At 34.4% G+C, this 15,058-nt stretch overlaps 1 non-coding gene across 1 annotated transcript; it reads left to right on the forward strand.

The window, feature by feature from the left end:
- The first annotated feature begins 14,419 nt into the window (after nt 1–14,419).
- Nucleotides 14,420–14,525, forward strand: LOC143639546 (U6 spliceosomal RNA). Its single transcript, XR_013154701.1, has one exon. It is a non-coding gene; the product is annotated as a U6 spliceosomal RNA (small nuclear RNA).
- Nucleotides 14,526–15,058: the final 533 nt, after the last annotated feature.

A 15,058-nucleotide genomic window follows, 5' to 3' on the forward strand; every position in this document is an offset into this window, starting at 1 on the left:
TCTTAAAACCCCTTCAACTGAGAAGAAGGTGAGAGAAGCCATATGCTGCTTATATCGTACACTAGCTTGCTGTGCCACACTTACAGAAGTGTTGTAGTGTGAGAAAAGTCTCTTGAGCACATGGGAAATACAGTTGCAAAGTGTTGGAAACTCCTAGCTCAGCAAATGCATTGGCAATCTGATAACTATTAGAAACATATTTTGGAGTCCTGACTTTCCTTGAATTACAGTAAAACAAATAGCAGAATCCCAAGTTGGTATCACATGAAGTTCTTCTTTACATTAAATGGGTAATCAAGTAGGGTCCATGTCAGGAAGGATCATCAACCTGAATCTCTTGGTGGATGGATCTCTTGGTGGATGCAGTGAATGAGACATCACGACTGCATGGAAGAGAGGCTCATCTACTGATGTTGGGACCACCTCCATGTAGATTCCCCCCAATCTCTCTTCTCTGTGTGTCCATGCTTTGCATGTGTGTATTGTTAAATCCCGAACCTCAGAGATTGGTAGCTGGCTAGACATACTCTCTAATTCCTGAAGTGTTGCATCAAACTTCAGAGACAAATAGCCCCCATGTCATTACTGGTTCCCCTCTTTTTTTTTCAAAAAGATTTGGAAACCACTACTTGAGGATGGAAGGGGAGCATCTTGCTTCCAACATAAGTGCTGATGTACATGATGCTGCCAACAGAATTATTAAAATCATTTGCCCTTTAGTAGAATAAGCATGCTTAGCTGCTTACATGTTTTAAAAAAAGATAACTCAATAGTAAGCATCTCTTCCATTTAGATTTCAAAACAAAATTTTCTGGGTTTTAAAGCTTTTTCCTTTTACACCTTGCACACAGGAAGTAGATACAGCTGTGTAAAAATTACAGCCAAGATTGACAAAATTTAAAGCTGATAGTTTTACAGAAAACTAAAACGAGTTTCAGTCTATTAAGTATGTGCATGTGCATAAACAAACATACATGCCTACTACTGCTAATAAAAATAGTGCCCTGGGAAATTTTTTTTTGCCTTTAAATATGTTGTTGTGAAGCCATATTACCACTACCCCCCAAAAAAGCTATTTGGTATCAGATTAAACTATCCATACTTCTAGCCAATGATTCTCAGATTAATTTAATCTGATTATAGTCATAGTAACCTCAAGAATCTTCTGCCCTTCTTTTGACATTCAATATTTCTTTATTTTAATCCAGCAGTTATATATTGTGTGCCTATATGGTATAAGGAAGTGAATTGCAAAATGTGAGCAAGAGAAAAAAAAAGTAGATAAGCTACTCCTCTTAAGGAATTTATGAACTGAAAAGGAAATAAGGTAACTACAAATGACCACTTACATTTTATCTGCTATTCTTTTTTAAATTTTTAAGTTGTAGATGGAAACATACCATTTGTTTATTTATTATCTATTTATTTTTATGTGGTGCTGACCCAGTGCCTCACACATGCTGGCAGGTGCTCTATCTACCTCTTAGCTATAGCCCCAGCCCCTTTTCTGCTATTCTTACTAACATTAATAGTTCCTTGAGAATAGGGCCACTCCTTAATCCCCAACTTTAAAAAAAAACAATATCATGTGGAGTTATATCAATGACCATGAGTACCTGGATCCTATTTGTGACCTTCTATTTCTCAAATCACAGGCATCTGGTTTGCCCAGTACTTGGGATATGGAAAATGATAAAAAAAAACTTTCCTATGTTGTTTCCCTGATTCTACCCTCAATTGTTACCTTATTATGAGTCTACTAACATTTATAATCTAAAATGATTAATGAAGAGTATCACACTAAAAGACTTTCTCCACGAAAGCAAAGATCACGTCTGTCTTGTTCATCATGATTTTTCTGGCACCCACCCATCTCAAATCCTCTAACATAATAGGTACTGAATAAATATTTGTTGAATATTGAAGGAATAAATGAATAATATAAAGTTAAAATATCAGCTTTAATAAAAGTATCTCTCTTTGAGCACCAAGTTTCAGATAATCCAAGAAAAATTTCCTTTATATCCAATTAGTAAGATGAAATTAGGGCTGGGGATGTGGCTCAAGCGGTAGCGCGCTTGCTTGGCATGCGTTCAGCCCGGGTTCGATCCACAGCACCACATACAAACAAAGATTTTGTGTCCACCGAAAACTAAAAAATAAATGTTAAAATTCTCTCTCTCTCTCTCCCTCCCTCTCTCTTTAAAAAAAAAAAAAGAAGATGAAATTACAATAAGTATGCTCTGAATAGTAGTTGTTGCCATGATTTGTTTCAATAAAATAAATGACCGGATGAACTATACAAACCATTTCCAACTCCATAATTCCATGATCCTATGGGATATGAAAAGTTGCATCTTGCCATCAATTAGCTTTTTAAAGGTGGAAAATGTGAATGAAGTAGAAGGATCACATAATATTCCAAAAGTAGTATTAATTAACAAGAGCCTAGCTGTCAAGCAGGTGTGACAAATTGTAGAATTGGTGCATCAATTTACACAAAGTAGAGAGTCTCTCCAGAATTAACCACAAAAGATAACAGTTCAACTTGAAACCTAGAAGGAAAGAATGCTGAGGGAAATGATGTTTTATTGAGTTGTGGTCTTGAGTGGAGCTCACCAATTGCTGGTGTTATAAATTTAATGTGCTCTCCTTAAAGGAGAAGAACAAAGAGCTTAAGGAATAGCTCCCCATGCCACATGTAATTAGGAACGATGAAAGTTCATAGAAAGCATGAAGGAAAAAATAGATGTGTCAATCAATAGAATGTTATTTTCTCTGTTCCCCACCCCCTGCATGGGGAATAAATCCAGGACCTTAGGCACAGTAGGCAAACACTCTACAACTGAGCCATATCCCCAACCCTTATTTTCTTTTTTTTTTACATATTTATTTTATTTTATTTTTTTAAATTAATTTTTATTGTTGGTTGTTCAAAACATTACATAGTTCTTGATATATCATATTTCACACTTTGATTCAAGTGGGATATGAACTCCCATTTTTACCCCGTATACAGATTGCAGAATCACATCAGTTGCACATCCATTGATTTACATATTGCCATTCTGGTGTCTGTTGTATTCTGCTGCCTTTCCTATCCTCTACTATCCCCCCTCCCCGCTTCCCTCCCCTCTTCTCTCTCTACCCCCAACAATGCAGAGATTAGAGTGGAAGGTCACTGAGGCTTAAAGATAGTACTCAGTGAAAAAATTTGCAACTAATAGTAATAATCTGTTCAAAAGTAAATTTAACAGAAGAGAGAACATTAGATGTTACAAAGATATAAAGTGGGAAAATCCATGAATCTAGAGACAGAAGCATGGTGTAGAATCCTATATGACTTGTTTGGCTTCTTGAAAGGTATTGATGATACTTTCAATGCTTTTCACAAAATTGGTGCATTGGCAAAATAACCTTGATGGAGACTTAAGTTTCAAAGAATATATCCAAAGTCTCACAGTTATGAAAACAAAGTATATGATACATTTTTTTTACTTGTCCAGCTATTTCACTTCACAGGTGCTTAAGAAGCAATGAAAGAAAGTATTTCTATAGAATTAGGTCTGTCAAGAATATGCACTGCATGCACAGATAGTATTTTGATTTCAGCAAAATATGTAGCAAAATGCCCCATGATTATATTTTGGATAAGATTCTAAAATATGAATATGCATCATATTATCCGTAGTTTCTGAGAATAGGGGGAAAGACAATAAACAAAAGTGTGTTATATTGATTCAAGACAATATTTATTTCTTGGAGCAGAACCCATGAGTCATAGAAATTCAGAAACACTTAAAAGCATAAACAGATAAATAACATTTATCCCCAGAAACTAAAACATAACTGGCATAGTGACTACTTCAGCCTAATATGTCTCTCTGAAAAAACAGAACTCAAGATATTAATCAAAAAGCAGGAATATAAAGTTTGGGCAATTAAAAACCAGCAATGAATAGCAAGCTAGAAGGATGTCATATATACATAGAATTTTATGGATGGATCCTCTCTTAATAACCTCTTATTGGTCAAAGAACTTTAAAGACAAGGAACTGGACTAACTCCTCAGGGGAACCAAGGTTGTTTTTATCCTTTATGTGGTCACTTGTGAAATTATGAACTTCCTATTGACTGAATATAAAGATAATTCTGGCAACTGCCTGCACTAGCTACCAGTGGGATACTAACTGCAGAGCAAAAAAGGAGGATAGTTTTAAGAGAATTTATCAACATAATTATAGGAGAATACTTTCATTAAAAAAATAAATTGGTATAATTAGAATAGAATCATAATTCTTTCAGAAGTGCTTCTATGTACACTCTATCTTTGTTACGTTTAACGATTTGACATTCAGTTAAAATTAAGTGCTTCTTCCAGGGTGTGGAAAAATTCTGATTTACTGTTCTATTCAATTCTTAGTGTAATGGGAAATGATGCAGAATTAGTTACTTTTAGCAAGAGATTATCTCTATTAACCTTGTTGAATTTTAGCCACTCTCTGCAACTACAGTGAGAAGAAAGAGTTGACTTGTCAAAGTATAAACACGAATGTATTTCCTGTAGGACAAAGATACACTAAAAATTAAAATGGGAAGAATCAAGAGTTGAAGAATTATAAAAACCTAGTGGAATTTGTCAGTTATAATAAAAGTACATTTGCAGCTCCTTTTGTTTAACACACAGATACATCTCAATCCCCAAATATTATTTTGTGAAGACATTAAATGGAAGTACAAAGATATAATTTTCATAATTGTGCTTTGAAACCCTTCAAAATAAATTAAGACCCGATATGCACATTATCATAATTGGCTTATACATGTCCATATTACAAGGACATGAAAAGAAGCTATAAGGAGCCATGATATCCACGATATATAAAAACCGGAGGTTAGAATTTCTAAAGTATGTTGACACCAATTCATGTCTTCATACATGTACTTTGGATAATGATGTCCATCACATTCCTCTATCATTGCTAACCTCTTGCAAAAATAGAAGAGTTCAAAACTTCAATATTTTCAATGAGTCCAGGCTGTCTGACAAAATCTTTCTCTTCCCAGAACAATTCCGTATTGTTCAATTTCCCTCTCCTTTTTCCAAATTCCTTAACTACATTTCCTTTATTATATCTTCCATACATAAGTAAATTTCTTCCATGAGTTAAATTCTCTTTACCTTGATATTTAGGCCTTCAAAACATTAAAAAATATGAATCATTAAGAATAATTAATATTTTGCACCAGTCCAAAAAAATCAGGAATATCAAAATTAATGAGACTTTGCTCTCATTTGGTTCCCTGCTCCCCGGACATGGCATTCAATTTTGTGGCTCTCTTGGGCACATTGGCACCACTACAGCCATTGCTGGACCCAAGTAGTATATCTGAAAACATTAGTGAGCTACAAAAGAACTACAGCTATGGCCAAAATTGCACAATACAAGAGGAAACACATGGATCTTTCCCATAGGACCTTACAGGTCCTAATCAAACAAGAAATTCAAAGGAAAAGCCATCCAAGCTGATGAAGAGCAGCTGTGGGTTCAGCGAGGTACAATTCAGGGTGAACTAAATGTACCTACTCAGTTCTAAGGCCGACTAAATGAACTGATGTCCTAAATCAGGATGCAAAATAATTTTGGAGCAGTCAAATCTGAAGAAAGATATTATGTAGATGCAAATCTATTAAGAGCAATTAAGCAGCATTTGAACCAAAAGCAAGAAGGCCTTAGTCACATGATTAGCATCATAAAAGATGATCTAGAAGATATTAAGTTGGTAGAATGTAGATTGAATGAAGCCATCCACGTCAGAGGTGGCGTCTTTAGTTGACAGTTCACAAACTTGTGTTGGTGGTTTCTGAAATATATCCTCTTAACTTAGCTCATCAGGCCTTCCTTAAAAGAATGAAACTGACTGACCATGTGGAGAAAAAAGAAAATGATCCTCTCCTGGCTTGGACTTTTTAAGTTACTGACAAATCTGAAATAAAATAGCCATGGCATAACTCTTTAAGATAACCTTCAAAAGATTTACATCTAAAAGCTGTATTTACTTTAAAAAGAGACGTACATAATAATCAAAAGTATATGTATTATTGTACACTTTCACAACAGCATTTTCTTAACTATAATCAGTGTTTAATGATTATTCTTCATTCAGCTTTCCATAGCAAGTAAATATATGGCTGCTTTGCACATAATTACTGGGCTGTTGGAGATTTATACTTCAGAGTATAAATGTACATCAGTTTTTATATCTGTGAATTCATCTGTGGGAGGAGTAGAGAAAAACTCAAAAGTATTTAATGGTTAATTTGGTTTTCTTTGTGTTCTACAAAGGTTTGAAAATATATTTTATATTATTTTACTTTTTGGAATTTACAGACACACCTAAGCAATTAGGACATAACAAAACTACCATTTTTGCAAACTTTTTTATTTTAAAAATTTTTATTTTTGAAAAAGATGAAAACTTTCAAATAAATTCTTAATTTATAATTTAAAAAAATAATAAAGGCTACAAAGTAGGAGACAACACTTTTTAATATTTAAAATGCTTGACAAGTAATACATTATGTGCATTCACCTCTTCCTATTTTGCAGATGGAGAAGTTGACATGCTGCTAGAAAAAGATGCTTACCCGAGGTCATACGACAGAGTTGTACTTTTTAAATTGTGTCATGGTTGGCTTTGGTAACTTTTAATACTTCAGATTTGAGAAGATGCCTCAGCAAAACTTTGATAACAGTAATACCACATAAGTACAAGATAAGTGTACTAAATAATGGGAAAACTTAAACTATTATCATCTTATTTTTTGACACACCAAGAAATTATTCTTGGATGTATAGTGTGACTCCAATTAATCTTAATGGGTAAATAAATAAATGAAGATGAAGTAAAATCACTTTCTTGAGTTTATTCTAGTTGAGAAATCATTTAATAAAATGTGTGGGTGCAAATAGTGGAAGTCTGGGAAGAAAGGATACAGAGGGAGTTAATGTGATAAAATTAACGAAGTCCATGACTTATGAACTGAATTCTAATTTATAGAATTGTTAACCTTTTTAGTTGGAGGAAATTGAATAGTCATCTAGATTGGTGGTTCTTGTTCCATACCTATTAAATTAGACTTGATGGAAATGGTGCAGCTGGTCAATTGATCAAAGTTTGGGAAGCCCTGATGTCATTCATTCAGCATGCCACTGCAGGAATTCCTCTAGGATATCTCTGGTATCCTGCCATCTACTATAAACACCTTCTGAAAGAAGGAATTTATGACTTCAAAAGGCAAAAAACTTTCCAAAAGCTCTGATAGTTAATGAAACCCAATTTGACAAGCACATATTGACAGTCTACTATGTTCCAGATTATTTATATACATTGTTTTTAATTCTCACAATAGCTCCATTTAAAAAGATGTGATTATACCATTTGCAGATGGGGGAAATGAAGCTCTGATAGGCTGAATGACTTCTCCAAGTTCACATAATTAAGTGACAAAGCTGATATTGAAACCCTATTCTGCCTCTTGCATACATTTTCTCATTTAATTCTTAAGAATCCCCTAGAGAATATATATTATCATGCTCAATTTACAAATGAGGATACCAAAAATTGGAGCATGATGTGAAGCCAGGCAATCAAGTTCTAGCACCTTCGTTTTTAACCACTATTGCTTCCTCTCCAGCTGGCTTTGCATTATATAACTAGCTCTTCAGGTTATCATATCTCACCTTCCATATGAATGTAAGTTCTATTAGGGCAAGAACTATATCTGTTTTGTTTTACCCTGGATCCCCAGTACTTAAAATAATATCTGGCATGATAGTAAGTAATTGTTCAATGAATTAATTATTTTAACAAATGTTTTTTTTTTGAGCATCTAAATATGTTTCAGGATATGCTAAGTACTGAAATTATAGAGGAATTCAAATATTTCTGTTATAAGATAATTCTTAAGTACAGGCAGTTCTTCTCTTCTGGAATTAATAGCCCTAGTTGTTTCCATCATTGCTCATGTGATTTGATACAAATTAGGTCTTCCCCTCTGGACATTAGCAGTTCATTAATAAAAGCAAGGGGCACACAAAACTTAACAGGGTGTTTTTGTAATGGTCTTACCCCCTTTTCCAGTATTCTGTGCTTCTTTTAATGCAAACCAATATTGTCACCTGCATTTTTTAGTATCATGTTTTTGGCTTTGTTGTGTTAGCAATAAAATAAAAAACCTCTAGTGTTATTTATTTATTTATTTATTTGTTTATTTATTTATTTATTTATTTATTCTGAGTCTTTGATTCATCTTGCCTGTTCTTAACCTCAGAATTGAGTCATCAGAAAACTCTATAAGCAAGACTATTATGTCTTCATCCATATAATTGCTCAATATACAGAAAGGAACAGAAACAAATACAGAGTTCTATGACAAAACTAAACACTTTTCTTCAGGTTAACAATTATCTATAAATCAAACTTTGGAGTTCAGTTATTCAACATTATGAATATGAATTCAAGTTTACACATAATCCACATCTATATTTCAGTATTTAATCTGCCAAATAATCACAGATCCTTTTTTGCTCTTATTTGCTGAAATCAAAATACTTTGGCAATCCTAATTCCAGAGAAATCCTTCCTTATATTGTTTCTACAATCACCTGTGAGGTAAAATAACTAGGAAAATCAAGAACTTATCATATTCTCTGCTTTCACAGCATTGAGATTTGGGGGTTATTTTTCAAAATATAAGTCTGCATTAAACAATTTTGCTAATGTGGCAGTTGTATCATAAATATTGAAAATATTGTTGATACTCTCCATGTGGCCAAAAAGTTGATATAGGATTCTCACAATTATGTTATTTTGATATTTCTCTTCACCATATTTCTGCCTTTAGACTCATGGATCTCCCACATACTCTGTTGTCTTTGTAATAACCAATGCTCTTTCTCCTGTTTAAGCTATTTTAAGCAAATTAATACCATCAATTGCAATTATTCCACCAAACATCATCCTGTGGAGCCTCGGAGACATCTATTTAAATATATCTAACTTATTTGTGTTAAAATTTCAAGCTGGTTCCCAAATAATTTTATATTATATTTAAAAGGTAGATTTTCTAATATTGCTCACAGGGTAAAAAGTTTCAGTCAGGAAGAGTAAATTTCTGAGATGTATTGCATAGCAAGGTAATTATAGTTAATAATAATGTATTGCACACTTGAAAATTGCCAAGAGAGAGAATTTCAAATATCTCACCACAAAAAATAGTAAGTATGCAAGGTGATGGATATATCATTTAATTTGATTTAATCATTCCATGCTTCACAAAGATGTCAAAACGTCACATTGTACCCCATAATTGGGTTCATTTGCTATTTCGCAATTAAAACTCTTTAAAAATTTTAAAAGGGTAAGAATTAGTACAGAGAAACTCTGGAATCATGTTATCTCATTGGTGCCCAATACAGACATTTAAACTTTAGGACTTTCTCTACCTTCATGCATTTCTGAGACTATCTCAAGTTCCACCTAATGTGTACTATTCCAAAGAAACAAATGGTCCATCTTATATATTATAAGCATCTGCCATATAGGAGAAGAGAGATCATTGATCTTGCTCAAAAATTACTGCCCCTGTCAGTTGTCCCCATGGTGCTCATGAAATAAAGTAGGGTTCAATGAATAAATTTTAAAACTTGATTATACTGTACTCTTCTATTAGTTAATATGGATATTAAGCAAAGTAAATAAATATTAGGCTGATTTAAAATGAAAGGAAAATGCAAAAATTTTGTGTGCTTTTATCTGGAAAATTGATGTCTGAGGACAAAAATTAGCATAAACCTCATTAATGTGTAGTATTATTGTTCAAACCAGCAGATATTACACTGCAGTTAATTTTATTAACAATTAAGACAAAGGAAATCCTTTTTAGCTTGAATAGCAGCTTTAAACTAATCATTTCAAACGAGGGAAATGAAATGAATAATTTTGTTTAAAAAGCATTTGTCCTTTGAACTTCAGTGTATTCAACTTCTGAAATGCTTATTAAAACAGAGTTCTGTTCAGCACATTTTAAACTTTAAATAATTATACCACCCAGTGTGCATTTCTGTAAAACATCAGTAGCTGACAATACTGTTTCATAAAACATTTATATTAGATTATACAGTTGTTCTTACAGTTCAGAAGGGAGGGTAGAGGAAAACTTTCTTAATAAGGTGACAAACTGAAGGGAGTTATAGGGAACTTATTCAAGAAGGCCAAACCTGAAATGATCCAAAGCATCAGAACTAATGACTGTCATGTCTTCACCTTGCTAAAGGAAATCAATACATTCTTTGATTGTTATTCATTTTGCCAGTTGGTCAGACCCATATCTGATAATGACAAGGTGAGATCTTTCCCTGAGTAATGTCAGCTCAAAAAGCTACCTGAACAACCATTACCAAATTAAGCATTTATGGGGTTATAAACACATTCCCATCATGAGATAATACTTCCATGTCAGATCATATCATTAGAAATATATAGAAATATTGAGTTCTATTGCTAAAATCTTCATTTATATGTTCTAATTCTTGTTTCACAGTGAAAAACACATGGACATGCACACACACATATATGTGTAAGTCATCTTTTGGTTATTGTAACGAATACCTGAGATGATCAATTTACAAAGAGGAAAGGCTTACTTTGGTTCATAGTTTCTGAGTCCATAACTGGATGAACCCATTGCTTTGGGCCTGCAATGGTACATTATAGCAGAATATGGTAAGAAAAGCTATTCACCTGATGACCGAGAACTGAAAGAGAAAGAAAAAGAAAGTGACTGGGGTCCTACAGTCTTTTTCAAAGGCATGCCCCCAATGACATGAAGTCCTCTCACCAGGCCCAATCTCTTAAAAGTTTTTACCACTTCCAAATAGTGCAAAGTTGAGGACCAGGCCTTTAACAATGGATCTTGAGGACAATTATCCAAACCATAATGTTTACACACACACACACACACACACACACACACACACACACACACAAATACCACCTCATAAGCAAAGTAAGAATAAAAGAAATACAGTAAAATAAAGAAATGTGTGTCATAGAGGCATCTTTTGGGCATTCAGTCACCAGCTGGTTTTAAAGTTTGCACTAATTTTGGAGGTGTTTCAGTAATGGAATCAAAGAAAATTCAATGTTATTATCTATTAAGAAAAGGTAAAACATAACATGATGAACTATGCCTCTTACATCAATTCATAACATAGCCCTATACTCAAATGTTCAAGTTAGAAATAAAATTATTTAATAAATTTCATTAAATATATAGCATTTAGTTCCAATTATATAGAAATGAATAAGACAGAACCAATGCCTGGTTTCACATACCTGAAAGAGAAGCAGGGATGATAGACAAAAGAAACTTAGCAGGGAAGACAGACTATGAAATGACTAAATAAGTAATCACCACAAAGTATCAAGTGTGTTCTTATAAATTATTAGGGGGAATAGGCCTTGGAATGTTCTTTGAGGAAATAGCCTTGACTGAGAGAGCTGAGACTTGAGTAGGAGATCCCAGTGAGAAAAGAGCCAGGTAGAAAGAAACCAGAGCCCTTCCCCCCACATGAAATAGTCCAAGTATTCAACATTTTTTAGCTGAATCATGAAGTAATTTTCTAACAGTGCTGCCTCCAGTCCTTCCCCAGCTCAGCTTCTCCATGGTGTCTCAAGTAGCATTTCTTAAAGAGCAAAATCTTTCAAAGAGTCAGTACTGACTAGCGTAGAGAATTACTCATGGGCCTCTTAACAAGACACTTGAACTTCACGATTCCATGTGGATTTCTCTTCCCAGCTTCATTGTCAGTCACTTCTCAGATAGGATGGCCTCTCCAAGATATCCATGCCGTAATCCCTGGATCCTATGGCTATAGTACATAACAAACAAGACTTCATAGGTTTAATAAAAGTTACAGAACTTATTAACAAAAGAGGTGAAAGACCTTTACAATGAAAGCTACAGAACACTAAAGAAAGAAATTGAAGAAGACCTTAGAAGATGGAAAGATTTACCCTGCTCCTGGATAGGCAGAATTAATATTGTCAAAATGGCCATAATACCCAAAGTGCTATACAATTTCAATGAGATTCCAATTAAAATCCCAATGTCATTTCTTATAGATATAAAAAAAAACAATCATGAAATTCACCTGGAAAAATAAGAGACCCAGAATAGCCAAAGCAATCCTTAGCAAGAAGAGTAAAGCAGGAGGCATCACAATACCAGACCTTAAGCTATACTTCAAAGCAATAGTAACAAAAATGGCATGGTATTGGCACCAAAATAGACATCTAGACCAGTGGTATAGAATAGAAGTCACAGAGGCAAATCCACATAAATACACTTACTCATATTAGATAAAGGCACCAAAAACACACATTGGAGGGAAACAAAATCCTCTTTAACAAATGGTGCTGGGAGAACTGGAAATCCATATGCAGTAAAATGAAATTAAACTCCTATCTCTCACCATGCACAAATCTCAACACAAAGTGGATCAAGAACCTAGGGATTAGACCAAAGACCCTACACATAATAGAAGAAAAAGTAGGCCCAAATTTCCATCATGTCAGATTAGGCCCTGACTTCCTTAACAAGACTCCTAAAACACAGAAATAAAAGCAAAAATTAATAAATAGGATGGATTCAAACTAAAACATTTTTTCCCAGATAAAGAAATAATCAGGTGAAGAGAGAGCCTACATTTTGGAAGCAAATTTTTTGCCACACACATATTAGATAGAGCACTAATATCCAGGATATATAAAGAACTCAAAAAAACTTAACACCAAAAAAAAAAAAAACAATCAATAAATGGGCTAAGGAGCTGAACAGACACTTCTCAGAAGAGGATAAACTTTTGATCTACAAATATATGAAAAAATTGTTCAAGAACTCTAGCAATTAGAGAAATGCAAATTAAAACTACTCTAAGATTTCATCTCACTCCAATCAGAATGGCAGTTATCAAGAATATGAAATACAATAAGTGTTGGCAAGGATGTGGGGGAAAAGGCACACTCATACACTGCTGGTGGGACTGCAAATTGGTGCAACCAATCTGGAAAGCAGTATGGAAATTCCTTATAAAACTTGAAATGGAACAACCATTTTACCCACCTTCTTGGCCTATACACAAAGGACTTAAAAACAACATATTACAGTTACACAGCCACATCAGTGTTCAAAGCAGCGCAATTCACAATAGCCAAACTGTGGCACAAACCTAGGTGCCCTTCAATATATGAAAGGATAAAGAAACTGTGATGTGTATAACCAATGGAATATTACTCAGCAATAAAAGAGAATAAAATATGGCATTTGCAAGTAAATGGATGAAGTTATAGAATATCATGCTAAGCAAAATAAGCCAACCCCAAAAAGCCAAAGGCCAAATGTTTTCTCTGATAAGTGGATGCTAGTCCACAATATTGGGGGGTACATGGGATGAGTGGAGGAAATTTGGATGGGGCAAAGAAAAGGGGGGCAGGGGCATGGGGGAAGGAAAGATGGTGGGATGCGACCAACATCATTACCCTAGGTACATCTATGACTGCACAAATGGTGTGACCCTGCTTTGGATACATCCAGAGAAGTCAAAAAGTATGCTCCATCTGTGTACAATGAATCAAAGAACATTTTGCTATCATGTATAACTGATAAAAAAATAAATAAATTTTATAAAAGAATAAAAAAGTTATAGAATTTTAAAAAGAGAATATCATGGATTATCCAAGCAGACCTAACCTAATCCCATTAACCATTAGAAGCAGAACATTTTCCCCACCTGGAATTAAGGAGATCCAGCAGAAGGAAAAATCAGAATAATTGGAAGCATGAGAAACATTCATTTTACCAATACTTGTTTGATGATGGAGAGAGCAATGCAGTGAGTAAAGCAGATGAGCATAAGGAACAGAGAGGCTCCCATCTGACTGACAGAAAGAAAACAGTCACTTTAGCCCTTTTGCCATCAAGAACTGAATTCAACCAACAATCACAACAAGCTTGGAATCAGATGTTCCCTCACAGCTCAGGTCAACCAGTACTTTGATCTGAGAGACTGAGCAGAGTGTTGAGGTACATATTACAGCTCCCTAGTCCCTGTGAATCTCAGCCATCACAAGATACATGCACAGAGATGAAAATTTGTACTAAATATTGAGTGATCTTTGGTTGAATTAGTAATTCCAATTGACTCAATTGAATACCTGAATAATTAGTATCAAAAGAATCAAGTGAAAGAAGGAGGGAAGTGATAATCCTTAAACGTATTTAATTAGACTATAATTTTTTTTTTGAGACTGCTCTCAATTTTTGGCAAGAGTAAGGTTCAAAACATGGAAGCCAGTACTCACTTTGATAGTACATATGCTAAAATTTCAATGAGAGAGAAAATTTAGCATGGTCCCTGTATGAGGATGACATGCAGATTCATGAATCATTCCATAATTTTTTTAAAAACTAAAAAAATATAAATGGAAATTGAAGTAGATTGTTAAATGTAGACAGCACTTGTCCCATTTCTGTATCTACTGCCATCACTTCTATTGAACTTGTGCTGAAACAGTTAAGTAACGAAAAGCATAGGTGTGATAGGCAGAATTCTAAGGTATAACTTCAAGCTTCTTGTCTTCTAGCAATCAAGTCCTAGCCTGGAAATTTCCAAGTTATTTGACTTTAACATCTGAGTGCCCTGACCTGATTAATTAATACCTCTTAAGTTGGGGACCTTTTCAGTTTGGGAGGCTGAGGTAGGAGGATCACAAGTTCTAAGTCAGCCTCAGCAACTTAGCAAAACCCTGATTCAAAATAAAAAGGACCAAGGATGTAGCCTGGTGGTATAGCAGCCCTGAATTCAATCCCTGGTAGAAGGAAGGAAGGAATGAAGGAAGGAAGGAAGGAAGGAAGGAAGGAAGGAAGGAAGGAAGGAAGGAAGGGAGGGAGGGAGGGAGGGAGGGAGGGAGGGAGGGAGGAGAGAGAGAAAGA

Source organism: Callospermophilus lateralis, chromosome X (assembly GCF_048772815.1).
Source record: "Callospermophilus lateralis isolate mCalLat2 chromosome X, mCalLat2.hap1, whole genome shotgun sequence".
Lineage (NCBI taxonomy): Eukaryota > Metazoa > Chordata > Mammalia > Rodentia > Sciuridae > Callospermophilus > Callospermophilus lateralis.